At 40.4% G+C, this 12453-nt stretch overlaps 1 protein-coding gene and 1 pseudogene across 2 annotated transcripts in view; one reads left to right on the forward strand and one right to left on the reverse strand.

Moving 5' to 3' along the window:
• Positions 1-12453, forward strand: part of LOC133242304 (P2R1A-PPP2R2A-interacting phosphatase regulator 1-like) — a 67787-nt gene that overhangs the window by 15698 nt on the left and 39636 nt on the right. The window lies entirely within an intron of this gene.
• On the reverse strand, positions 9278-10502 carry LOC133243073 (annexin A2-like; annotated as a pseudogene).

Genomic DNA, 12453 nt, shown 5'->3' on the forward strand with positions numbered 1-12453 from the left:
TATTTGATGATGAGAATTTCAAGGTTTATTGGTTTAGCTTGCTGTAACAGCATTATAGGAGAAGGCAGTGGCAACCCACTCCAGTACTCTTGCCTAGAAAATCCCATGGATGGAGGAGCCTGGTAGGCTGCAGTCCATGGGGTCGCGAAGGTCGGACACGACTGAGCGACTTCACTTTCACTTTTCACTTTCATGCATTGGAGAAGGAAATGGCAACCCACTCCAGTGTTCTTGCCTGGAGAATCCCAGGGATGATGGAGCCTGGTGGGCTGCCATGTATGGGGTCACACAGAGTCAGACACGACTGAAGCAACTTAGCAGCAACAGCATTATGCATATGCTTTTATTTTGTTCCAAGTACTACCTCATTATAAAATTTATGGAGATGCATATCTGCCTTCACTATAGATAGGCTGAATTATCTAGGAGAATGAAATGATAATTAGAATGTTTTGGGCAAAAGCAACAAAATTCAACTAGAAGTGACTTAAACAATAAGGGACCTTTATTATATCAAATAACAAGAAGTTTGTTAAAGGAGGTTCCAGGGTTAGTTACTTCAGTGGCTCAGTGATGTCATCAGAGGCCCAGGTTTCTTCCATCTTTCCACTCTACCATCCTGAGCAGCCTCACTCACCTTTGCACCTAGTAATTAAACCCAGGGTTCAGAATCACATGTATAACATGATCTATATATTTACAGATGTCAAGAAGGATATATATCAATCTATTATTAGTAATCTCTGGAGCATGGAATTGTGGGAAAATTTTTACTTCTGCCTTATGTATTTCTATACTATTTGAATGTTTTTCACAGAGCATCAACAATAGAGATGTTTTCATTTCTAGCTAATATATCACATTGCAAAATAGAAAAATCATTCTTGATACAAATATTGTTTTGAAAATATAATTGTCCCTTGGTACCTTGGTATATCCATGGGGGATTGATTCCATGATGCAGATGATACCAAAATCTGAGTATATTCCAGTCCCATAGCCTGCCCTCCATATCCAAGGCTTTGAATCCTCAGATCTAACCAGCCACAGGTTGTGTATTGTTTACAATCTGTGGTTGTTTGAACCCACGAGTGGGAACCCTCAGGGCCAGCTGTATATTTATTGGAAAAAAAAAATCCATGTATAAATCGATGTGTGCAGTTCAAACCCATGTTGTTCAAGGGTCAACTGTATTTAAAAAGTGGGGCTGGTGCACTGGGACGGCCCAGAGGGATGGTATGGGGAGGGAGGAGGGAGGAGGGTTCGGGATGGGGAACACATGTATACCTGTGGCGGATTCATTTTGATATTTGGCAAAACTAATACAATTATGTAAAGTTTAAAAATAAAATAAAATTGGAAGAATAAAAAAAAAAAAGTGTTACTGAATGCATGAAACTTAAGTTTAAGGATCATGTCTCATACTAGACTGTCCCTAAATTTGGCGCTGCAGGAATCTAGAGTATTCAAATTCCCAGAGACAGAGATCAGAGTAGTGTTTGCCAGGGGCTTGAGGGCGGTGTTCTTTCATGGGTCTATAGAGTTTCGTGTTTGCTAGATGAAAAGGATTCTAGAGATTGGTTACATAGCAACACAAATGTACTTATTTAACTTACTAATTGTACTGAACTGTACAATTAAAAAATGGTAAATGTAAGATGGTAAATTTTATGTATCAGTTCAGTTCAGTTCAGTTGCTCAGTCGTGTCCAACTCTTTGCCACCCCATGAATCACAGCACATCAGGCCTCCCTGTCCATCACCAACACCCGGAGTTCATTCAAACTCATGTCCGTTGAGTCGGTGATGCCATCAAGCCATCGCATCCTCTATCGTCCGCTTCTCCTCCTGCCCCCAATCCCTCCCAGCATCAGAGTCTTTTCCAATGAGTCAACTCTTTGCATGAGATGGCCACAGTATTGGAGTTTCAGCTTCAGCATCAGTCCTTCCAGTGAACACCCAGGACTGATCTCCTTTAGGATGGACTGGTTGGATCTCCTTGCAGTCCAAAGGACTCTCAAGAGTCTTCTCCAACATCACAGTTCAAAAGCATCAATTCTTCAGCGCTCAGCTTTCTTCACAGTCTAACTCTCACATCCATACATGACCACTGGAAAAACCATAGCCTTGACTAGACAGACATATCTCTGCTTTTTAATATGCTATCTAGGTTGGTCATAACTTTCCTTCCAAGGAGTAAGCATCTTTTAATTTCATGGCTGCAATCACCATCTGCAGTGATTTTGGAGCCCAAAAAAATAAAGTCTGACACTGTTTCCACTGTTTCCGCATCTATCGGCCATGAAGTGATGAGACCAGATGCCATGATCTTAGTTTTCTGAATGTTGAGCTTTAAGCCAACTTTTTCACTCTCCTCTTTCACTTTCACCAAGAGGCTCTTTAGTTCTTCTTTGCTTTCTGCCATAAGGGTGGTGTCATCTGCATATCTGAGGTTATTGATATTTTCTCCCAGCAATATTGATTCCAGCTTGTGCTTCATCCAGCCCAGCGTTTCTCATGATGTACTCTGCATATAAGTTAAATAAGGAGGGTGACAATATACAGCCTTGATGTGTTCCTTTTCCGATTTGGAACCAGTCTGTTGTTCCATATCCAGTTCTAACTGTTGCTTCCTCACCTGCATATAGGTTTCTCAAGAGGCAGGTCAGGTGGTCTGGTATTCCCATCTCTTGAAGAATTCCACAGTTTATTGTGGTCCACACAGTCAAAGGCTTTGGCATAGTCAATAAAGCAGAAATAGATGTTTTTCTAGAACTCTCTTGCTTTTTCGACGATCCAGTGGATGTTGGCAATTTGATCTCTGGTTCCTCTGCCTTTTCTAAAACCGGCTTAAACATCTGGAAGTTCATGGTTCACGTACTGTTGAAGCCTGGCTTGCAGAATTTTGAGCATCACTTTACTAGAGTGTGAGATGAGTGCAATTGTGCAGTAGTTTGAGCATTCTTTGGCATTGCCTTTCTTTGGGATTGGAATGAAAACTGCCCTTTTCCAGTCCTGTGGCCACTGCTGAGTTTTCCAAATTTGCTGGCATATTGAATGCAGCACTTTCACAGCATCATCTTTCAGGATTTGAAATAGCTCAACTGGAATTCCATCACCTCCACTAGCTTTGTTCATAGTGATGCTTCCTAAGGTCCACTTGACTTCACATTCCAGGATGTCTGGCTCTAGGTGAGTGATCATACCATGGTGAATATCTGGGTTGTGAAGCTCTTTTTTGTATAGTTCTTCTGTGTATTCTTACCACCTCTTCTTAATATCTTCTGCTTCTGTTAGGTCCCTACCATTTATTTCCTTTTTTGAGACCATCTTTGCATGAAATGTTCCCTTGGTATCGCTAATTTTCTTGAAGAGATCTCTAGTCTTTCCCATTCTGTTGTTTTCCTCTATTTCTTTGCACTGATTGCTGAAGAAGGCTTTCTTATCTCTCCTTGCTATTCTTTGGAACTCTGCATTCAGATGCTTATATCTTTCCTTTTCTCCTTTGCTTTTTGCTCCTCTTCTTTTCACAGCTATTTGTAAGGCCTCCTCAGACAGCCATTTTGCTTTTTTGCGTTTCTTTTCCATGGGGATGGTCTTGATCCCTGTCTCCTGTACAATGTCATGAACCTCTGACCATAGTTCATCAGGCACTCTGTCTATCAGATCTAGTCCCTTAAATCTATTTCTCACTTCCACTTTATAATCATAAGGGATTTGATTTAGGTCATACCTGAATGGTCTAGTGGTTTTCCCCACTTTCTTCAATTTCAGTCTGAATTTGGCAATAAGGAGTTCATGATCTGAGCCACAGTCAGTTTCTGGTCTTGATTTTGCTGGCGGTATAGAGCTTCTCCATCTTCAGCTGCAAAGAATATAATCAATCCGATTTCAGTGTTGACCATCTGGTGATGTCCATGTGTAGAGTCTTCTCTTGTGTTGTTGGAAGAGGGTGTTTGCTATGACCAGTGCGTTCTCTTGGCAGAACTCTATTAGCCTTTGCCCTGCTTCATTCTGTATACCAAGGCCAAATTTGCCTGTTACTCCAGGTGTTTCTTGACTTCCTACTTTTGCATTCCACTCCCCTATAATGAAAAGGATGTGACTGGTGATAGAAGCAAGGTCCAATGCTGTAAAGAGCAATATTGCATAGGAACCTGGAATGTCAGGTCCATGAATCAAGGCAAATTGGAAGTGGTCAAACAGGAGATGGCAAGAGTGAACATTGACATTCTAGAAATCAGCAAACTAAAATGGACTGGAATGGGTGAATTTAACTCAGATGACCACTATATCTACTACTGTGGGCAGGAATCCCTTAGAAGAAATGGAGTAGCCATCGTGGTCAACAAAAGAGTCCGAAATGCAGTACTTGGATGCAATCTCAAAAATGACAGAATGATCTCTGTTTGTTTCCAAGGCAAACCATTCAATATCATAGTAATCCAAGCCTATGCCGCAAACAGTAATGCTGAAGAAGCTGAAGTTTAACGGTTCTATGAAGACTTACAAGACCTTTTAGAACTAACACCCAATTTTATGTATATTTTACCACAGTTAAAAAAATTTAACTGGCACTGATTTTAATGTATTAAAATGTAGGCAGAACAGTGTTTTAGAAAAAAATGTGGTGATTGAGGACATTTATAATCATCTCTCTCTCTCTAGTCGCTAAGTCGTGTCTGACTCTTGCGACCCCATGTACTGTAGCCTGCCAGGCTCCCCTGTCCATGGGATTCTCCAGGCAAGAATATTGGATTCGGTTGCTGTTTCCTTCTGCAGGGGATCTTCCCAACCCAGGAATCAAACCCAGGTCTCCTGCATTGCAGGAAGATTCTTTTCTAACTGAGCTATAAGGGAAGCCCTGAGCTATAAAGAATTATGGGTGCCATTTAACACACAAATAGAGATGTATATGTACAAACCTTGTAAAAATACGCTATCTCACAATTATTTTCTGAATTAAGCTCAAATTTTTCTTCACCACTGTCAGGAAATCACTCCACCCCACCCCACTTTTTATTTTCTTGGCCGCACTACACAGCACGCAGGATCTTAGTTCCCTGATCAGGGATCAGACCTTTGCCCCCTGCGATGGGAGCATGGAGTCTTAAACACTGGACCACCAGGGAAGCCCCACTTCTGATGAGCAGTAATGGAGGTCCTCTTCTGCTTATGGAGACTATGTCTTCCCCCGAGTTACCCCTTTGCTGTATCCCCTGAAACCTCTGAGGTTGGCATGCCTGTTTCCAACTCCTCCACTAGGAATTCTCTTCCTGGAAACTCTGTTAAACTTGGTGCAGCTCTGTCTTCTCCATCTCCACCTCCCTCTACTCCAGCAAAAGCAGGAAAAGTTTTTCATCTTCCTGTCGGGAACAGTTGGACTTTACTTGAGCAATTTGTTTTAATTTTATGGCTACCTTATGGCTACCAGTGTTTGTTTACCTGATTTGGTTTTGCTTTACACATTGGCAACTACGAACTCTAAATCTAATTTATGGCCCACGTGATAGTGAGTGTGTAATACATTCCTTATCCTGCTTTATGCTCTGTCCTTCTAGCCTACATTTAGTTCATGTTCAATGTCTGCATAACCCATTTTAAATTGTTTGGGGAACTAGGCAGAGGCATTCATAAACAGCATATAACCCTTGTTCAGAATTTTCTAAGTGCTTTATCTCTAGTAACTGTAGTAAGAAATAGGTTAAAATTAGCAAACCTAGGAAAGTTAAGCATTTTTAAAATTTAATGTCTTTACAATATTAGTTTTCTGTGGTTTCTCTTAAATGGAACTAAGCGTGATGTTTCCTCCTATCTTAATTCCTTCACTAGAGAGAACACTTGGGAATCAGCTTCACCTAGCACCCTCCCAGGCCCCTGCTCCCACTCCTACCCTCCCTGCCCTGTGACACCATTCCTGGTGCCGGTACTCTTGCTTCCTCCCAAGGACTTTTTTCCCCTAAAGTGTGAGAGAATGACACAATGGGAAATTTATTAATACACGAAAGATACCAGTGACGTTTATTGACATCTCAGGAAACTATTTCTATTTTAAAACTTAGTTTCATATAGAAAAATTACCTGAAGCAACTCCCTTGCATATACCACCTATAGTACTTAACCTTTGGGAGAATTCTCTTCTAAATGCCTTTTCTACAATTAATTTTCCAAGTTATTACTAAAAGACCAACCAAGTCCAATATTTGATCCATATTTTGTTCAATTTAAAAGTTTTATTGTGGCTTATAATTATCTAGCTCAGCTCAGTTTCAAACCCTACCTTCCACAGACATTTCACACTGTATCCTTATTGATGTCATCAATTTCAGTCAGGCAATCTTCTCAGGATTTCCCAGATAAAGTTTTTCCCATTAGGAAATTCTGAGCCTTTGTCTGAAGCTAAACCGATTCCTTCCTGTCTTTTCAGTTCAGTTCAGTCACTCAGTTGTGTCTGACTCTTTGCAACCCCATGGACTGCAGCACTCCAGGCTTCCCTGTCCATCACCAACCCCTGGAGCTTGCTCAAACTCATGTCCATCGAGTTGGTGATGCCATCCAACCATCTCATCCTCTATCGTCCCCTTCTCCTCCTGCCTTCAATCTTTCCCAGCATCAGGGTCTTTTCAAATGAGTCAGTTCTTCACATCAGTTGGCCCAAGTATTGGAGCTTCAGCTTCAGCATCAGTCCTTCCAATGCATATTCAGGACTGATTTCCTTTAGGACTGACTGGTTTGATCTCCTTGCAGTCCAAGGGACTCTCAAGAGTCTTCTCCAACACCACAGTTCAAAAGCATCAATTCTTCAGCAGTCAGCTTTCTTCATGGTCCAACTCTCACATCCATACATGACTACTGGAAAAACCATAGCTTTAACTAGATGGACCTTTGTCAGCAAAGTAATGTCTCTGCTTTTTAATATTCTGTCTAGGTTTGTCATGAGCTTCCCCGATAGCTCAGTTGGTAAAGAATTCACCTGCAATGTGGGAAACCCGGGTTCAATCCCTGGATTGGGAAGATCCCCTGGAGAAGGGAAAGGCTACCCACTTCAGTATTTTGCCTAGAGAATTCCATGGACTGTATAGCTCATGGGGTCACAAAGAGTTGGACACAACTGAGCGACTTTCACTTCACAGGTTTGTCATAACTTTTCTTCCAAGGAGCAAGCATCTTTTAATTTCATGGCTGCAGTCACCATCTGCAGTGATTCTGGAGCCCAAGAAAGTAGTCTGTCACTGTTTCCTTTGCTTCCTCATCTATTTGCCATGAAGTGATGGGACCAGGTGCCATGATCTTAGTTTTCTGAATGTTGAGTTTTAAGCCAGCTTTTTCACTCTCGTCTTTCACTTTCATCAGGAGGCTCTTTAGTTCCTCTTTGCTTTCTGCCATAAGGGTGGTGTCATCTGCATATCTGAGGTTATTGATATTTCTCCCGGCAATCTTGATTCTAGCTTGTGTTTCATCCAGCCTAGCATTTCACACGATGTACCCTGCATATAAGTTAAATAAGCAGGGTGACAATATATAGCCTTGATGTGTACTCCTTTAGACATCAGTTAAAAATAATCACTTCCAGGAAGTCTTTCATAATTAGAAGTTTGCCACACCGTGCAATTCTCTTCTTTTGTTTTGTATTCAATAGCAATCATTTATCATTTAGATAAAGCACCACCTTGTACATAGAATGTATTATATATTTAAGTTCAAGTAATCATGTCTTTTCAATTAGATTGTAAATCTTATAAACCTAGTGTTGCACCTTCTATATTGTGAACTTTCTGGGCATTTTGAATGATGATGATATGAGCATCAGTAGCATGAATTAAACTTGTTAAAATTCTGCTTGTTTAAAGATATGTATGTGTGTGGAAATAAATATGAGAACTTTTTAAAGGTAAAACTAATTTTTTTTTAAGATTTTGTGCATGTGACTGCACAACTTCTCAATGATTAATGCTAATATTGGGGTACATTGGGAGAGAATATCCAAAACTCTTTATTGGATAAATCTCAGTGTTTTCTACTTGCTTTGGAAAATAGATTACTTTTATAATATCCCTTAAGAGTTGGCATACAGTTTAAAAAAGAATAAAAAACATTTATTTGGTTGCATCAGGTTGTGACACATGATCTCTCATCACAGTCTGTGGAAAAATGCACAGACTCTCTAATTGTGGCATGCAGGCTCCCAAGTGGCATGTGGGATCTTAGTTTTCCAACCGGGGATTGAACCCATGTCCCCCTGCATTACAAGGAAGATTCTCAACCACTGGACCACCAAGGAAATCTGGGCATACAATTTTTTAAAAATTAGCAGTAATATCCAATGTTGGAGAAGTACAAGGAAATCAAGATTTTCATAACACTGCTGGAAAGTGAATTTGTATGAGCTTTCTGGAGGGTAGTTCAGCAATGGGTATCAACAGCCTTGTGATCCAGAAATTCCAACTCTATGTTATCCTAAAGAATTCATTAAGAATATATGTAAAGATTAGCTTAAAGGTTGTTATCATAGCATTATTTATATGTGGCAACCGTATGAATGTCCTGCAACAGGGAACAGATTAAATAAATGACCTTCCTTATCTGTGTTTGAGTCCCAGTTCGAGCAATTATTAGCTGTATTACTAGGCAAGTTGCTTAATTTCTCTGACCTTCAGTTTTCTAAATTTAAAATGGTGACAATAGGGAATTCCCTGACAGTCCAGTGGATAGAACTCTGTGCTTCCTCTGCAGGGGGCATAGGTTCAATCCCTGGTCAGGGAACTAAGATCCTACAAGCCCCAGAGTACAGCCAATAAAAAAAAAATGGGGACAGTGGAACAATAATGATATCTATATCATGGAGTTGTGAGAATTGAGTGGTCTAAGATACGTCTGGCACATAAATAGGTGCTTCTTATTATGGTACTTCTATAATAATGGTGTTGCAGGTGAATTTTAAACATGGACAGCCTTTAAAAATGATGTTGCAGATAAATTTTAACATGGAAAGGTACTTGGAATATATTTGGGTTTTGTTTTGCTTCTGTTTACCATGCAGTGCAAAAGAGGCAAGCAAAGTGTTTTATATCATAGATTTTACTTCTGACTGTTTTGAAAGTTCATTTCTTTGACTAAAAGGAGAGACTTGCTTGGAAAACTAGGAGTGCTTAGGCAGGGTGGGGGAAAAGGCAATGCTAATGTCATCCTCATGGGGATGGGCACAAGGGGATCGTTAATAGCAAACTGATTTTGTAGAACTGTCAGCTGGAAGCACAGATGGCCCACTTCTGGACACCTGTTACATGTCAGGCATCACCCCTACAACTCAGGCAAAGCAACACTTCCCGGTGGTCACTCTTGCTGTCCTCCTGAATGTTGTAGTACAGGGCCCCAGCACACTTTCCCTTAAATTTAGACCCAGTTTTTAATGTGTCCCCTTCCTTCACTGCACGATGCTGCTGCTGCTGCTGCTAAGTCACTTCAGTTGTGTCCGACTCTGTGCGACCCCATAGACGACAGCCCACCAGGCTCCCCCATCCCTGGGATTCTCCAGGCAAGAGCACTGGAGTGGGTTGCCATTTCCTTCTCCAATGCATGAAAGTGAAAAGTGACACCATGTTTCTAATTAGGACTTTATCATGAATTCCTTTGCCCTTCATGGAGTTGTACGGTCAGTCAGCAAAATACAGAGGCTTCTTGTTTAAATACATTGGACCAGATTCAGGAAAGCATTTTCCTTTGACCTCCTTCTTGATCATAAGGGCTATTGCTCTTGGACCTTTCAAATACTTTCTGGAGGTGACACTTGATGCTGATCTACTTGGGGACATCAGTTCCTTTCTTCCTCATTCCAGCATTATCGAGATCTCAGTTATCTTGGGCCAGTCAGTTCATAGTCAATGACAGAGCCATCCTCTGCTCTTCTACCCTTTTCAAGGGCAACAGTCAGCTTGCAGAAGTTGCCAAATGTATCAGAAATAATGTCATTCTCTGGATCAGTGTTACACATTTCCTTGTAGACTGTTTATTTGCTGCAGCTCTTGTACATTTCCTTGTAGACTTTTTATTTGCTCCAGCTCCTGGTTGGTCCTTGAGGAGGTGATTTCACTGAGAATTTTCATCAGTCACCAGCCCCTTCACAGAGGAGCCATTGAGCTTGGAATCCTTGTACTGAGCAGGTGTTTTCAGAAGGCCCCAAATCACCTTCTCCAGGTGGCTGGACAAGTCTGACTTCACTGCTGATGCAAGTCCCTTTTCGGTCCTTCTCTGACAGGCAAAAGTAATATTATGCCTCTGTTCTTTGCTGTAGATGGTCAAATTGTTGATGATGTTGACTTCAACCACATCTTTAGTCCTGATGGCTGTTTCAGTGTTCAAAACATCCCATTCAGCATCAAAGTTGGTATATGCTTTGACTAACATGTATGCATTTGAGGTTGTATAGTGGTCACCTTCTAAACTGCACTTGCACAGAATTTAATGAACAGTAGACATTTTGATAGAACGCGGACCAGGAGCTAAGAGCTCAGGTGCTCCAGATGCAGAGCTGGCATGTGTTATTAGAAAAAATAAAAAACTCAAACTGGAAAATAGTATCTGGAAAAATAAACACTGAAATATTTTACTATGACCATTTCTGGATAGTGGGTGATGTTTTTTTCCTCATTAATTATGTTTTATACTGAGCATGTATTGATTGTTTCATAATGAGAAAAAAGTGAGTTAATTTCTGTTGAAAAAAATTAAAAATCAGGATTAATAGGTTGTGAATTTGCTTAGTATGATGTTGTAATGATGGATTTGTGTTACTATACACTTATCTGAACTCATGATGTATAACACCAAGAGTGAACTCTACTATAAGCTATGAACTTTGGTTAATGATGTGTCAATGTCATTGAAACTTGGCTGTTTCCTCCACCTTCCAGAAAATAATAAGAAAAAAACTGATTTCAGAACTATCTTAAGCAAAATATAATTGGTGAGGTAAGGCAGGAGGAGAAGAGGGTGACAGAAGATGAGATGGGTGGATGGCATCCTCGAGTCAATGGATATGAGTTTGCACAAGCTCTGGGAGTTGGTGATGGACAGGGAAGCCTGGCATGCTGCAGTCCATGGGGTCGCAAAGAGTCAGACACAACTGAGCGACTGAACAATATCTCCTTTAAAGTCATATGATAAATTGTAAAACCTAATAACAATTCAGACTATCTGCTTCATAAGAACACTTGTTTATCCAACACACATTTTCTGAGCACTCATGCTTTTCCCCCACTCCACCAGCAACCTGCTCCTCTTACTGCCTTTCTTGCCCACTATCTACCTATAGTTTCAGCTGGAACCCTCAGGCCAGTCTTTAGTTCCTTTTACTTTCTTATCATTTCTCCAATCTGCCTCCTTACCTTCATCCCTCCCATCCTTTGTTATCTTTTGCCCGGTTCTTGACCCTGCTTCTAGTCCCTCTTTCCTCCACCTTCAATTTGTTCTGCATTCACTGCTAGGGTTGCCTTTCTAAAACAGATATGATCTTCTTATCTAAAATACCCTTGAGGTTAAAGAACTCAGAGACCTATTCTTTAGGTTTCCTATTGGGCTCAAAGGCTAAAGTCCAAAAACAACAACCTGGTTTCAACCAAATTTCTCCCTCAAGTTTGCTTCCTGTCATGCTCTACCATATGCCAAGTTTCAGCCACCCTGAGCCTCTCTGTTTCCCAAACATGCTTCTCTACCTGAGTATCTCTTTCCACTCCCAGAAATATATGGCAAAACCAATACAATATTGTAAAGTTAAATAAAATAAAATTTAAAAAAAAAAGAATCTGCCTTCTAATACAAGGGACACTGGTCTGATCCCTGGTCAGGGAACTAAGGTTCCACGTGTCACAGGGCAGCTAAGCCTGAGCACAACTCGTGAGCCCTATGGGCTCTAGAGCCTCTGTGTTGTAACTAAGACCTGGTGCAGTCAAATAAACAGATAAATATGTATTTTTAAAAAGACTTAAAAAAAAAGTTGACAGGTTAAAAGTGTAATATTTCTGTATGGCAGAAACCAACACAATCTTGTAAAGCAATTATCTTTCAGTTAAAAATAAATACTTTTTTTAAAAAAAAACAATAAATGGAAAAAATATAATTGCTTATTAAAAAAAAAAAAGAAATAGCCTCCTTTCTTTTCTCTAATGAATTCCTGCACTCTTCTGTGAAGCGAGCTCCAACACCCTAGGCAGAATTATTTTCCTTGTCCTTTGAACTCCTATGAATCCTAACTTGTCCTGGCACTTACCTGTGGCCTAGTTCTCCCAACCTGGACTTTGAATTTCTAAAAGACAGGAAAATGTCTTATTTATCTTTGGATCCTCAGGGCCTAGCACAGGGCTTTCACGTATGGTAGGTGCTCATTAAACATGTTTACATGCACAATTCAATGTGATCTTAAGATATAATGTGAATGTAAGATATGTTATATTCATTA

This window comes from Bos javanicus, chromosome X, assembly GCF_032452875.1.
Source record: "Bos javanicus breed banteng chromosome X, ARS-OSU_banteng_1.0, whole genome shotgun sequence".
Classification (NCBI taxonomy): domain Eukaryota; kingdom Metazoa; phylum Chordata; class Mammalia; order Artiodactyla; family Bovidae; genus Bos; species Bos javanicus.